Raw genomic sequence first — 12,682 nt, forward strand, 5'->3', positions numbered from 1 at the left:
AAAGTGACGTCACCCACACCCCTCTGGGCTCTCGGGTGTGGTGAGTGCGCGGTTCCTGTCGTTCCATCAACACCAGTTCCTGGGGGAAACTGGGGTCTCTGCCCTGTGCCTGCCTCCAGCTATCCCGCATCCCCCACGGGCTTATCTCAGCACAGGGGGTGCCTGCTGGTGCAGCTAGCAGCGTTGCCAAACTCTGGCGTTCAGAAAGCATGAGTCACGCTCCCTCCCCCCCACATGGGGCAGGCTTTAAAGATCAGGAGCATCAAACGCGGGGCGGGGAGGAGGATGTCATTTTCCCTGGAGCTTGAGCCTGTAGAGTGCTCACAGGTCACGTTTTAGATTTCTGCCCCTGAACGGGGCAGTTAGAAACAGGTTTTAATAAAAGCCAATGAGATTCTCATGTAATCACATAATTCTAAGGGCCAGGACTTTAAAGAAGATACCAGCTATTGCAAGAATTGGCCAGGTTGCATTTCTTCACTGCCACAACAGTGTTCGTTGCAGCAACTGCCCACCTGATGCCTGCTTACTCCAGACTCAGACCTGAGGGTGGATTTCTTTAGGACCTTCCCCTTTCTTCCAAAGAGGCTCAGGACAGTTACCTATGGCCATGGTACCCTGTGGCTACAATAAGGGCTCCGGTTATGTGTTGAGGGGCAAGGAAGATGTTTCCAATTGAATTAGGTTAACATCATTAATAAGGGTTCTCACTGCTCACCCTTCTCAAGCTCAAACCTTTGAAGGCATATTGCAGCCTGTGTGTATGTCTACATAAGAAGTCCCCAAAACCTTCAGTTAAAATTAATTGGCAATCTAAATTCAGTAAACTCAGCTAAAACCTCGTGCAGACATTTTGCCAGGAGCTGGGGTGGGGGTGGGGGGAATAAAATACAATAGATCCTTCCTGGACAGATTTTTCTATAACTCCATTAGGCATCTTGCAATATTCTTCGAATGACCTGGTATGAACCACTGTCAGGATAGGAGATCAAAGACATTACTGTTTGATGCAGTATGGCAATGCCTATGTACCTAAATCAGCTGTCATAAAATTGGAGCATGTAGTGGCAGGATATTCTCAGTGAAGCATCCTTGATTTATGAATTCATTTCCCATCCTACTAGATTATCATAGCTATGCTGAGAAACTGAAATCCTCAGACAGGATTATTTACCTCAAAGTTTGATTTTGTTCAGAATTAAAACAGCTTAAATGTTGTAGTTCTCCATGAAAAGGAAAACCATCAAGTCCCTGTCTCGGGGGTAGTCACCATGGCTGGGTATTCTGGATACTGGAAGCTCAGGCTGTCAAGGAACCATGAGTTTGGGAGCCAGCTCTCCCAGGCTCCTCATCAGTCCACTAGGCAGCAAGCAGAAAACCTGGCAAGATTCCATTAGAACCCTGCCTGCTTTCCATCTGGCATTCATCAAAGTGGTACCATCTCTGCAGAATGGTTAAAATTTTGACAAATCAGTATTCTGACAGGAAAAGTCAACCAGTTCTAGTTATCAGTGCAAGATAAGGTAATTTTCAGACTTTTGCTTGAGAGAGGAGAAGGATTGCATTTTCAGACTTTTGCCTGAGAGAGGGGAAAGGCAGGGCTCACTAACTTTGGTCAAAAGTTGTAGTATATTTTTATGTACATACACCCCAAAGAATTAGTGATGGGTGGGTTTTATAAGTTACAATAAGAAGCAGCCCTGGTATTTATATTGTAACAAGTTACCCTATGTGGATCCTGAGCATACCTTGCTCAATGAAAGTTGCAATTATCTGACAATCTAAACACAGGAGGCATTTCTAGGTATTACATCATTTGCATCTTGAGTGTGCCATTAGCACTTTATAATAAATCCTATTGTAGGCTGAGAAGACTATTTGATGGTTGTATTAAGTGTCTCTGGTGACAAGGGGGCACATTTTTAAAGGTATTTGGAGGTCTAAAGAGGAGCACTCAGTTTCAACTGAAGTCAATGGGAGTTGGGCACCTTTGAGAATCCCTCTTGGCCCATCTGCTTCTTTAGATACCTAGGGTTAGATCCACAGATAAACATTTATGTACGCCCTGCCATACAGTGGAATTCTCAGCCACTAGTGAGGCATCTAGGGGATGGGAAGAATTAAGTATCTGTGAATGGGATTCTCAAAAAAAGCCAGCAATCTGAGCAGGAGTTGCTTAAACTCTCCAGTAGGAAATGTCAAGGGGCAGAGCCTAAATTCTTCAAAGGAATTAAATACCTGTCTCAGCTCAGGATTCATAGCCACAAATCCTCTTCTGGAGTGAGGTGCCTAAGGCAGGTCAGCCTTTTCTTGTGTCAGCAACCACATCCATTAGAGCTAATAACTCAGTGGTTAGGGCACTTGCCTGGGATAAGAGAGACCTGTTTTCAAATCCCTGTGCTGCCTGATTTGGAGCAGAGACTCGAACTTCATCTCCTATATAATGGATGAGTGCCCTAATCACTAGGATATTGGGCAGAGAGAATCCAAGTATGAGAATGTCTTGTAGCCAGCCTGGTGGTTGGCTCCAACTGGATGTCACCTCCAACATCCAGTCCTCTTGCTCTAGTGATTTGTTTTTAAAAAGGTTGTCTATCCACATTGGACAGCTTTAATGGGAGAGATGGAGGGAGCCCCATATCAGAATACCCCATTGCCCAGCAGTTAGCGCAATTCAAATCCCTTCTCACCTTGCAGTGAGTGTGTGTGGGGACTTGGACTGCAAGTCTTCTACATCCTGGGTGGGAAACCTAGCTACTGGACTAAAAGTTATGAAGGAGGTCAGGTCCCTCACAGCCTCTTGCTAGAGCACCAAAAGAAGGTTTGCAGAAGAGAATCCCACACAAGGAAAAGGCAGCACCTCCCTGCAGCCTGGGTTTTAGCATCTAGCTCCAAGAGAGGTGTGGGGTTTAGCACACCCTCCCTCTCAGCTTGGCATCTCCCCATGGCTATTGTAGCAGCAGAGCTGCCTAGCATGTTCGCTCTTCTCCCCATCCATCCCACAGGGAGACTAAGCACCTAACTCAGGCTTTGTGAATGTCAGTGATTTTCTCATCACCTAGAAGTGTTGTGAAGCTGAATATCACTATGCCAAAGTTTCTTTGTAAATTTAGTCCATAGTGCAATGAGCCTGGCTGATGATGTTCCAAAATATGGATAGATAAGGTCACACTGACACCGCAAGAATAATCCATGCTTAAGTAAACTATTTAACTATTTAGTAACCAGTTCCTTACCCAGTCATTGCATATAGATGGGCTATGTTATAGCAGGAGCCACACAGTTGTAATTTTACTATAGACAGAACCAAAAAACAAAAATGTAAGATGTAGCTGCCATGTTGCAGAAGTGTGTGTCAAAGTAGACTGTATCAGCACGTGAGCCCCACCTCAGTAAGGTGCGTGTTTCAAAGCCCAATTGCAAGAGTTATTTGCAAATTTGTTGGTTTTTTTGGAAAGGAAAACAACAAAACAAAAAACTCCACCAAGTGCAGATTTTCATGCAATGTTGATGTTGTACAGTTAGGTACTTAAAACCCAACATGCATTTCCTGACAACTCAAACTTTAATCCTGCCTTTTTATATTATAATGTTAGTTTTAATGGGATCCACATCCTATTTCTCAGACGCAAAGTAGTGTTAGAAATAATTCTATTGTATTTACATTGATCTCTGGATAAAAAGCTGTCTGACAGTCTGGACAGTCAGAACACACCTGTGAGATAGGCTAGTATCACCATTTTAAACAGGTAAGTGACAAATACATTTGTGGCCTGATTTTCAAGAGTGACACTAAACACCGTTGTCTAAGGGCTTGTTTACACATGGAGATATTCAGAAACTGGTTAAAATAAATGTTAACAAGGCATTCTTGTTCCCAAATAAGAGTGTACACCTACAGGGCTAGTCCTGAATAGTTATTTGCCAAAAACAAACAAAACCCCCCCACAAAGTCTGTGTGAGGGCTTATGAATAGAATCTAAGGCTACATCTTCACTACAGGGCGGGGGGGTCGATTTAAGATACGCAAATTCAGCTACGCGAATAGCATAGCTGAATTCGACATATCGCAGCCGACTTACCCCGCTGTAGGGACGGCGGCAAAATCGACCTCTGCGGCTTCCCGTTGACGGCGCTTACTCCCACCTCCGCTGGTGGAGTAAGAGCGTCGATTCGGAGAACGATTGTTGCGTCCCGATGGGATGCGATAAATCGATCCCCGAGAGGTCGATTTCTACCCGCCGATTCAGGCGGGTAGCGTAGACCCAGCCTAAGTGTGACTCAGACGCCTCTGCTTTAATAAACGGAAGACCTTCCTTCTACAGAGGGGAGTACATATATGGTATTAATGCCTAGAGCCCCAATCAAAATTAGTGCTGCCATCATGCTAGGAAAGGCAGAAACTCATAGGGAAACGTGTAGGAGATACCGAGACGAGAGTACCAGGCTTTTGTGGTGCTGATTTTCTTCAACTTCAGAGAAAAGATATAGGGCTTTCTGCAGCCAGAGCCCTTCCCCATTTCTCCAAGTGCAGCAACAAGCAGGGCAGGTTGTTCAGATATTGTAACTCTTCTGAGCTGGAGTGTTGTGTGTATGTGGGGACAGGTGTATGTCCTATACTTTGGGTTTGGAGTGGGGGAGATTCTGAATGGTGGAGAGATTAGGTATGAGAAGCGGTTTCCAACCAGAAAACATAAGTATGCCGAGCAAATTGGGGATTGGTTGGAAGAGGCTTGGGGTGGGAACAAATTAGTTTGCTGCGTGCAATGGGAATGGGATCAGCTTGTGAAGATTTGGGTGGATTGGTGGTGATAGCAGCAAGGAAGCAGTCAGGGGACAGCATGGGACTATGAAAGAACATTAACAGGAGAAGTACTGTTTGCCCTCAGTCTATGCATTACATTAGAAATAATCCCCATTCCAAAAGGGGAGGAGATAAGAGAGAGTATTCTTTTACTTTTCAATTGTCCACCATCCTTCCTTGTTCCCCACCGTAAGTCTTCCCTGTAATTCCCCCCCACCTCACTCACTATATCTCCCAGTTTTTTCCTTCCTCTGCCACTTTTGAGATATATTCAGCCTGCTGGGGACAGTAGAAGGTGAGACAAGGGGCGCCTTGCTAACTGAAGCCCAATTATTTTGGACACCAGTCACTATTCATCACAAATATAATCCTGGGAGGTCACACTTCATGCTGTTTCAGCATGGTAGTCCACACTGTGCATGGGATCATATTCTAGGCTTTTGTGCTAGAGCTAGATTTATCCAATCTTACTGTATCAGAATGAGAGACCTGGTGTGAAACATGAATACAATAGCAGGATCCAATGAAAAATTGGAAACAGCAACACGCTCTTCCAAACACCATTTTGGAAATTCACTTCTACATCAATGCTTACTAGTCCTCTAAGTATTACTAATTATTGCATCTCTGTAGAAAGCTAAAGCTACAGATATAAGCGTGTTTTTTGCAATATGTTGGCAAGGATTAGTATATTTTAGATTTGTTTAGCCAAGTGATTTGGATATGGAATTACACATATGAGGTGCCTCAAAGGATTAGTTCCTCCCTTTTCCCTACAGAGTGATTGGGAACTGGGCTCCATAGGACATTCTAAAAATAGTACAGCTGGCATAGTAAAAGGTAACTTGTTTTCTTCCTACAAGTCTAGGCTAGGAAGTATAGGAGAGAGCTCTGTAAGAACAGAGCTGAAGAAACAAAAATAATTCTACCATAGACAGGCTGTCTTCCCCTGCCCCCCACTCCTTTGGTGGTTTACATAGCTAGTTCAGCCACAAACTTTTCACTTTCACGTGATCTGATGTAATGAAAGGTATTATCTTGAACAGATTTAGTTAATTGTGTGTTATCACTCAACTCCATGTAAGCTTAACATACCATTTTTTCTTACTGTTAGAAGACATGTTTAAATCAAAAAGAAGTATCCACACAAAAATTTGTACCTAAAAAAGTGTAATGCTGTTTAGACAAAGCCTAAGCTACCCAACAAGTCTCTTTTTGAGTATGCCTATTGAAGCCTAGTGCATTATTCAAAAAAGTACTGTTAGTGCTAACATAATACAAAAAGCTATGATACATTGAAAAAGGAACTAGCAATATCCTAATGGTGAAGGGCCAAACTAATTAGATAAACAAAGAGTAAGAGACAGTTTGTAAACAAAAATGTTGCACAAGAAGTCTAAGCACTATATATTGTATGATATGATATAAGAGTACCTTACCACATCCATGTTCTTACAGAAATGCACTCCTAAAACCTCTCTCATTACACAACACTAGAACAATTGGCTTGATTCCCTTTTTATAATGAGTATACACTACCTCATGGTATTCAGCAGTTTGAAGGGGATGGCTGAATGATGGGTGTTGATTGGTCACATAATAATTAGAAGAGATCCCTTTAAGGAGACAAAATATCCCTTAAAAATTAAAGGTTCATGGGGAAAGAGGTAAAGTACTCAACTGAATGTTGAGTCTAAGGGCTTGTTATATGAAAACAAATTGTGGCAAGATGGGGTTTAAATCTACCCGGCACTACCCTGTAATGCACTGTGTCTGTGTCAACCCTGCTGCTGCACACAGAAGGATTTTTAGTGTACTTTAACTTATTTCTGTTTCAGAGCGGGTAGATTAAAGCACACTAGGGAACTTTTAGTACACAGCAGTAAGGTCCACACAGACATTTAGTGCATGCCAGGCTAGGGCAAGGCAGATTTACACCCCACTTGCCATGAACTAAGTATTTGTATAGACAAGCCCTAAGAGATGCTAGCAGCTGTAAAGAAAAGGGATTAGGGCTAATAACTGGGGTTGTGTAATGGTATTGATACTATCAATGACAATGGGGCAGCCTGCCTATAGGCACCTGTGTCCAGGCTGGGAAGCCAGTGATGGTAGAGTTTTTATTGCTTGCTTTTCTTAGGACCAGGCTGGGATCATTGCCTATGATTAAGGTTGCCTGATGCTTCCCATTGTGAGGCCCTGTTTCCATATTAGCTAAGCTGCTTTGTGCATTAACATGTGTTGTTGTGATTATCACATTATTATTATTTATATCTTTGGAGCACCTAGAAACCCCAACTGAGAAGAGGGCCAGCTGTATTTTACTAGGTGTTATACAAACACCTAGTGAGAGACAGGCCCTGTCCCAAAATCTTAGTGTAAATAGACAAGGGTCAGAGAAATAATTGTTGTTATTTCCACTTTATGGCTGGGGAACTAAAGCACAGAGAGATTGATTGACATGGCTAATGTCTCAGAGAAAGGCTGAATACAGATCTCTTAACTGCTAGTGCAGGGCCTCAACCAGAAGAATATCCTTCCTCTCTAAGGAGGAAACTCATATTATCTTGTTTCTGTACATTTCTGACCTAAACTCATATCTTTTCTGAAGATGTATGGTTTCTAGCCATCAGACATATTATGTTCATGCTACAGTAAGTCCCTTTATTAAGGAAGCATTATTTCATTCTTCATTATTTAATTTGTGGCTTCTGTTTGCATATCACTTAGGCCCATATTCTCAAAGGTATTGAGGTTCCTAATGCCCACTGATTTCAATACTTTTGAAGTACTTTTGGCCTACCCCCCTCTACACAGTAAGATCAAGCAGGCAGGGAGTAGGGAGCAATCTGGTCTCCCATCCTCCTCTCACTGAAAACAGATAAAACATGTTGGTCTTGTAGTAGAGAGGGAACCAAACTGTATTTTAACTGTGTTCCTGATTTGTGCTTCTACCTTGCAAAGTTCAAAACTGTAGCATGGTTTGATCTTGCCTGGACTGCCAGCCTGAAGCATATTTTAAACTTGTTGAGGGACTATGCTGTTGTAACAGTTCCCCTGACATGGTTGATTATGCAGTATAGACAGAATCTTTGTCAAATGATAGGGCTTTGCATTAGTTAACATTCCCTGCTGACTCATACAGCTGAGTTCAGGAAGATCATATGTCCTCTGCTGGCACTCTTGTATCATGTGTGATGATGAATGGAAAAAATAGTTGATTTTAACTGATACATTTATTAGTTTGGCATTAACAAACAGTTCTTTAAGAATCTGCAGTAAATCTGACTATGGCATTTACGCCACATGTTATTTGTCAGAGAGGCATAAACTCCCCTTTTGACCATAGTCACGTTGATTGTATTCCCTTATAGCTCCTATTAATAGTGTCGTAAAGGCTGGTCGGCATAGATTTTTATTTTCTCCTTGCTCAGTGCAGCTGAGGAAAGAAACTACTTTTAGCATAGGAGAGGATTGGATCTATAAGACTAAATGGGAGCTGTATTTGCTACAGACGCTATCAAATTGTAAGTCTTCCGTACAATCCTACCCTCATCAGGCACAGAGGCTCTTCCTCCTCACTCTCCTTCCCTTAGTGAATGCCTCAATTTCCCTCTTAATATTTACCCATGGCTTCATTTTTGCAACCCAGTTATCAATTGTGCTTGAGTTCCAAAGCAGTAGAGAGAATCAAACCTGGTTTCCCACAGACATTCCAGAGTCTCTTGGACCACTAGGCCTGAATAACAGGGATCCTGTCTTAGTTACCCCTATTTACAGAGGTACAATCTATTTTTAGTATATTGGCTAAACCCACAGTGAGGCAAAAACTGAATATGATTTTGTCCAGTATTAATGGCTGCCATTAAGTGTGTCTTTGATCTATAGATCAATCACATTCTTGGTTAAAAGAATGAGGAGTACTTGTGGCACCTTAGAGACTAACAAGTTTATTTGGGCATAAGCTTTCATGGGCTAAAACCCACTTCATCAGATGCATGGAGTGGAAAATACATATACACAGTACATGAAAAGATGGGAGTTGCCTTACCGAGTGGGGAGTCAGTTCTAACGAGACAATTCAATTAAAGTGGGCTATTATCAACAGGAGGAAAAATCACTTTTGTAATGGTAATCTGGGTGGCCCATTTCAAACAGTTGACAAGAAGGTAAAGACTGGGAGTGGATGGGTCACTACAAAACTGAAAACCAATTTCTCCCCCCCCCCCATTACTCACACCTCCTTGTCAACTGTTTGAAATGGGCCATCCTGATTACCACTGCAAAAGTGATTTTTCTTCCTGTTGATAATAGCCCACTTTAATTGAATTGTCTCGTTAGAACTGACTCCTAACTTCATAAGGCAACTCCCATCTTTTCATGTACTGTGTATATGTATTTTCCACTCCATGCATCTGATGAAGTGGGTTTTAGCCCACGAAAGCTTATGCCCAAATAAATTTGTTAGCTTCTAACGTGCCATGAGTACTCCTTGTTGGTTTTGCTGATACAGATTAACACGGCTACCACTCTGATATTTGGTTAAAGTTGATGTGTGCACTAACCCTCCTTCATTCAGGCTAAATAGACAGAGCAATTAAATGCTTCTATGTGTAGTGATAGATAGTTGACATGGTAGGAAGCCATCATCCAAGGCACTGAGTTGTATGGCTAGGCCAATCACAAACTAAGCCATATGGGTTTAAGGGTTTCTCTGAGGACTGACTGCAAATGCAGAGGCAGTGGAGAGGATTGACTATGTGTGAGACAGGCAGAAAACAACCAGATAGTCAAGAGGAAGTGAGAGAGGAAATAGTGGGTCTGAGCTTGGGACAAACTGGAGAGACAGAGCTTCTTATAGATACAGTATTCAGTGGAAATGCAGACCTGGATTTCTGAAGAAGGAAACTGTCTCCTGCTGTTTGTTTCTACTGGGTTCAGGGAAATAGAGTTTTGTGTATGTTCTTTGTAAATAAACAGGGTTGCACCAAAGAAATATCTGACTCATATACTCAATTTTTCCTCCTACCAAAGACAAGGCCCCAAATATTGTCTAAGTACTTGAGTGAAACAGAGGCAATGCCCTCTTATGCAGAAATCATTGGTGCTTATGGGCTAAGCAAATTCAGGCATGGTGTGTACTTGAACTAACAAAATAATTACATTTGGATTGTATAGTGGCTTTCAGTTTACTCTGAATTCATTTTTTTTATGACCTCACTAATTTGGTGTAGTAGAGATTGAAAACACAAGGATCAATTCTTTCACTACTCAGTTATAATAATCCTCCTTCAATCAATCTATTTACCACACAATTAATTTGGAATAAAGGCAAACAAAGATTAAACAAAAGAAAGAAATTAAGAACATGTTGATGAGTTACATTTCTGGTTTTCAGTCAAGCTACTTTGTTCTCGAGGTCTTTCTCTCCAGCTCTCCCAGATGTTGACAGCTGGCAGATTCCTATTATTTCCTCAGGTTCACAGGTATCCTTTCCTTTTTCAGCAACAATGCCAGGCAGCTATAGACAAAATTAGGAAGTACCTCTAGTTCGTAAGTCATTTCAGAAATATTTAAGTATTGTCTTTCAGTTTAAGTTGAATAAATTCTCCAACTCTACTTCCTTTATTCAAAGGTAAAAAGAAGAAAAAAAAATAGAGACCGTAGGACGAGTTAGGCCCTTTCTATGGGAAAAAAAATGGGACTGGACAGAAAGAGGGAAATCCTGTGGTGTCCACCTGACTGTGACTGTACTTGACTCTTCACCAAACTGCTCCTTCATGGAAGCAGGGAATGGGTTCCATCATAGCTCATTTGGGGGGATGGAAGGGCGAATGTCAAGAGAATCTCACCCCACCCCTGGAACGATTGGGAGAGAAAATCCAGGAGGGATTTTTCCTTCCATTAATACCTCCTGCTAGTTTTATTGCAGAAGGGGGATGATCCAGTTTCTAGTTACTAGGAGGCTGCTCAAGAGTTGTTTGAATATGTAAGTCTGTTACACCTGCCATTTGTTTCTAGTGTCAATATCCTGATTTACTTAATACTTGTTTTCCCCTCCACGTAGGTGACATTTACAAAATCAAGAACACAGCTGGACAGAGAAAAGTGGAGAACTGGTACCAACATAAATTACACATCAGATATTAAAACATTAAATATTATGTACACTTAATTTAGCCACCTATAACAAAGGACTACAAACACAAAGGCATGTTCTATATATCAATGAGAATATTTATTTCACTAACATAGGCTAAGCATCAGAATGAATATAAATATTTTGTATGTCTCTACAAGTGGCTGTAATAACATTATTCAGATTTTGTAGGAGATGGGTGTGACGGGTTGTATCACAGAAACCCCCTTGGGAGCTGCCACCCGATGTGCAAAGACTACCCCTGCTTCTGTTTTCCCTGCCAGCTCAGGACTCCAGCACCCTGTCTTGCTGAGCCAGACACTCCCGTCTGGCTCCAGACACAGACCCAGGGTCTGAATCACTTGTCCCAAAGCTGCAAGTTTACCTGAAAACAGCTCACAGTAGTGTGCTTGTCTTTAGCACTCAGATGCCCAACTCCCAATGGGGTCTAAACCCAGAGAAATCCGTTTTACCCTGCATAAAGCTTATAAATTGTTCACCCTCTATAACACTGATAGAGAGATATGCACAGTTGTTTGCTCCCTGAGGTATTAATACATATTCTGAGTAAATTACTAAATAAAAAGATTTTATTAAATACAGACAGTAGGATTTAAGTGGTTCCAAGTAGTAACAGACAGAACAAAGTCAGTCACCAAGCAAAATAAAATAAAATGAGCAAATCTATTTCTAATCAAACTAAATACAGATAATCTCACCCTCAGAGATGCTTCAGTAAGTTTTGCTCAGACTGGACACCTTCCAGGCCTGGGCACAATTCTTTCCCCTGATACAGCTCTTGTTCCAGCTCAGGTGATAGCTAGGGGATTCTTCATGATGGCTCCTCTCTCCCTTTGTTCTCTTCCACCCCTTTATATATCTTTTGCATAAGGTGGGAACCCTTTGTCCCTCTGGGTTTCCACCCCCTCTCACTGGAAAAGCACCAGGTTAAAGATGGAATCCAGTTCAGGTGACATGATCACATGTCACTGCAAGACTTCATTGCCCACTTGCCAACCCACATATATACAGGAAGACTAACAGGTAAACAGCCATCTGCAGACAATGGTCCTTGTTAATGGGAGTCATCAAGATTCCAAACCATCATTAATGGCCCACACTTTACATAATTACAACAGGCCCTCAGAGTTATATTTCATATTTCTAGTTTTAGTTACAAGAGTGGTACATTTATAGAAATGGGATGATCACACTCAGTAGATTATAAGCTTTGTAATGATACCTTACAAGAGACCTTTTGCATGAAGCAAATTCCAGTTACATTATATTCATTTCTTATTATGTTTTTATAAAACCATATAGACTGCACAACATCACATGTACACTTAATTTAGCCACCTATAACAAAGGACTACAAACACCAAGGCATGTTCTATACATCAATGAGAATATTAATTTCACTAACATAGGCTAAGCATCAGAATGAATATAAATATTTTGTATGTCTCTACAAGTGGCTGTAATAACATTATTCAAATTTTGTAGGAGATGGGATACAATTTTGTTGTTAAATCCTTAAAATAGCGTAATCAGTTTCAAACACTAGTTACTGGTATCACCATCTTTACACACTTTGAGAGGCAAGAACCAATTTTGTCAAAAAGTGTGGGAAAAGCTCCTGAAATGCGCTACTTTAAATGAACAAATGAATTGGCCACTTGGTGGCAGCATAATTTAAGAAATGAAAATTGGTACCTGAAATGTAAAATATGCAACCC

Source organism: Trachemys scripta, chromosome 5, assembly GCF_013100865.1.
Source record: "Trachemys scripta elegans isolate TJP31775 chromosome 5, CAS_Tse_1.0, whole genome shotgun sequence".
Classification (NCBI taxonomy): domain Eukaryota; kingdom Metazoa; phylum Chordata; order Testudines; family Emydidae; genus Trachemys; species Trachemys scripta.